The sequence below is a fragment of the Mus pahari genome, chromosome 10 (assembly GCF_900095145.1).
Source record: "Mus pahari chromosome 10, PAHARI_EIJ_v1.1, whole genome shotgun sequence".
Taxonomy (NCBI): domain Eukaryota; kingdom Metazoa; phylum Chordata; class Mammalia; order Rodentia; family Muridae; genus Mus; species Mus pahari.
Genome location: NC_034599.1, coordinates 33,237,684 through 33,241,380, shown reverse-complemented (window position 1 = coordinate 33,241,380; position 3,697 = coordinate 33,237,684). Strand labels below are relative to the sequence as shown.

Genomic DNA, 3,697 nt, shown 5'->3' with positions numbered 1-3,697 from the left:
CTCTTTTAAAATCCAAATTCTTTTAAAATTAAAAGTCTTACTCTGGTTTCCACTAAAATACTTCCTTCAAGAGGGAAAAATATCAGGGCACTGTCACAATCAAAAGCAAAATCAAACTCCAACTGTCCACCATCTAGAATCCATTCACGATCTTCTGGATTCCTCCAAGGGATTGGTCACTTCTCCAGTTCTGCTCTTTGTAGCACACACCTCAACCTCTAGGCTCCAGATGCCTGTACTCCACTGCTGCTGCTGTTTTTGGTGGGTATTCATGGTACTGGCATCTCCAAATCACTGCTGTCTTCTGCTGTAACTAGGTTTCACCAATATCCTCTAATAGGCTCTCTTCATGGTGCCAAGCCTCAAGTCCTTTGCTTGACCCCTTCAAGTCCTGGGCCATCAACCACAACCGGGGCTGCGCCTTCACCAATGGCCTTCCATGGCCTCTCACAGCGCTCAGTCTCAGCTGCTCTTCAGGAGCAGCTCTCCTTCATGCTTTCAAAACAAGTACCACCTGGCTGAGTCTTACACAATACCAAGTCTATCCACAGCACAAGGTACGACTTTGGCTATCTCTGAAACACAGCCTCTGTGCTATCAGACAATACTTCCCAGAAGATTTCTCCTCAATGATGCTGGTCTCTTCTTAATCACCACTAAATTCTAGCTCCAGCTAACCAGCATCAATTGTCCCAGTAGTGCAGTTTGTGCATTAGTAGTTCTGGTATCTTGTTAATCACAGCTGATTCTTCAGACCCAGATAAACCAAACCACAGATTCTTCATAATCAAAATTTCACAAGGCCTCCATCTTTTGCACTGTTTTCAACATTATCTTCCAAGCTCCTACACAATATCCCAGAGAGCTCTTAACACCAAATGGATCTTTGAGCCCAATCTTCCACAATCACCTTCTGATGATGTTGAGCACACACCAAATCATGCTTATTCATGGACAGTATAGTTGAGATGGGTCTCAAAGTCTGTGCATTAGCATTTCTTCAGTGGAATTCCCAAGTTTCTGTTTCTTAATGGTGCAATGCTACTGTCCCTACTGCTGCTGCTTCCATGGGTATCACCTTCAGGGACACCTTCTCCTAGTACCCTGAAAGGTGCCACAGACCATGGGAACAGGCCAGTGTCATGAGTATTGGCANTATCTNNAAGTCCTNAGGTGGATTATGTTCTGCNGTTGATTTGAAAATATTTTTTGCATAATATTTTTTGTATTACTTTAACCTCACAGGATACACATTTCATATTAAGCTAGTTTTCCTATTAACTCCAAAATCACCCAATCTGGGTGTAATATAAAAGAAGGACAATAACAAATGTTTATGGCAGTGGAGGAGATCTGACATCTTTCATAGGTTGCTTATAACTATAAACAATGGAACAGAAATGTAATGAAACAGAAACACTTAATCATCTAAGATAACAGTTTGAAAAAATAGAAACAGTCACTGTGTTAGTTAGCAGTTCTTCCTTTAAGTGGTAGTGAATGAAATTGAAAACATATGTCTATATAATAAACTTGGTTCTAATAAATAAATGCATTTTAGAGCATTGTTTATAAGTAACTACCTACCAGTTTTATACTTTAATTAAAATACTTCTTCAAATACATTATTTTCATCACTTTCCACTCCCTCAACTCTTCCCAGATCCTCCCACCTCTTTATCCATTCAACTTTATGTTCCTTCTCAAGCAGAGACAAAAACAATCAGATAAAATGTCAATGAAATAAAGAATGCCAAACAAGAAAGAAATAAAAGTACACATCCTCTAAAAACTCTCACAAAACAAAAACAAAATAAAACATGTAGTTCATTTTGTGCGAAATTAACAAGTATATATTAACTACTGAATGCATAAACAATATGTTCTATATCTCTTGTTCTGAATTTATTTAGCTGTAAAAATATAGCACAGACTCATTCTAAAGTTTGGATGAATCTAACATACATATATAAAGGCAATCATAAAGGAAAATATAGTAATCAGATTTATTTTATGAATTGTCTAGAACAGGAAAATACATAGAAATAAAAAATTCCAAGGCATGCTTTACAAAGGCATAAATGACCACATAGACTACTCAAATGTGCAGATGAGTAAAACATGGAAATCAATTTAGGACTCAGACAACCCAGGAACACATCTCAAACATAACATTAAAAAGCATAGAGGAAAACCTTAGCAAGAAAATCAAGACACTGAAAAGAACCAAAGAGGAGCAATGAATCAATCAGTCAAATAGAAATCATAACATTAAGCATTGTCCACAGAGCAATACAACATTCTGAAAGCATTTCATTATCTTTTCATAAGAAATCAGAAGGCCAAACTTAAGCTAATCTTTTTTCAACTGCACTGGCAAAATATGCATCTTGCTACTCAAAAAGAAAAATAACAACTTGTTTTCTATCCCCAGATGGTATGATAAAACAAAGAAATGCTGTTTGAATTAGCATTATATTGGGGAAGAATCCACAGCCAAAGTCGAAAAGGGACCTTGTTATCCCATTTTTGCCTTAGTTAAATAGTATTTTTAAAATGAAGTAGACTGAGTCCATATTAAACATGCTAGACTTGAAATCAAGACTAATAGATTACTTTGGACTTTAAATTTAATGAGCATTTTTATGCTAAGTTCCTCTAATCATATTAAACTCTACAATCTTACTCTCTCTCTCTCTCTCTCTCTCTCTCTCTCTATATATATATATATATATATATATATATATATATATATATATTATATATATTGAATATATATATATTGATATATATATTCTCAGAATATTAATATGATTAATGTGACTAAAGAAGTATTGGAGGTGTATTTTTAGTCAGTAAGGAAAAAACTGAATCAGAACAAAGTAATTTCAAAGAGATATAATTAAAGAACATTGTCAAATATGATACTGACTAATCATTTTTATTTTATTTAATCACTTAACAAATGATAGATTAACAATTTTACAAAGGCTTTATAGTTAATGAAAACTAGTTTAAAAACATTTAAAGAATAAACGTACATGTGAACACAGTGTGGAAACAAAGAAAAGCTATGTCAAAAATAAGGAAAGAAAAATAAAAATTACTTCCTGTGATGAAAAACCAAGATAGTGAAGAAGGCACTACACAAAAGAAAATATTGGACTTGACATAATTGTCCTAAAGATAATGTTTATCACTAAAACTTTCTCCTGCTCAAAGTTTTTCTCAGGGCAAGTTTAACATCTTTATTTCTCAAGCTGTAGATTAAAGGGTTCATCATGGGGACCACAATGGTATAGAAGACAGAAGAGACTTTTCCCTCATTCAAAGATCCAACTGAGGAGGGTTTTAGGTACATAAATGCACATGACCCATAAAACAGAGAAACAGCAATTATATGAGAACTGCACGTGTTGAAGGCTTTTGATCTGCCCCCAGTGGATTTTATTTGGAGAATATTAGAGAGGATGAAGCCATAAGAAATAAAGACAACAATACTGGGCACAGTGATATCTTTCCCCCCTACAATGAAAATCTCTACCTCATTTACATAGGTGCTTGTGCAGGAGAGCTGCATCAAAGGCAGAAGATCACAGAAGTAGTGATTGATGGTGTTCCCATCACAGAAACTCAGTCTCAGGATGCATCCAGTGTGGATCATGGCATCAGAAAATCCCATCAAATATGAACCAAG

General features: G+C 35.2%; 1 pseudogene; it reads right to left on the bottom strand.

Moving 5' to 3' along the window:
* Nucleotides 1-3,199: 3,199 nt before the first annotated feature.
* The window catches only part of LOC110328134, a 7,581-nt pseudogene continuing 7,083 nt past the window's right edge, over nt 3,200-3,697 (bottom strand).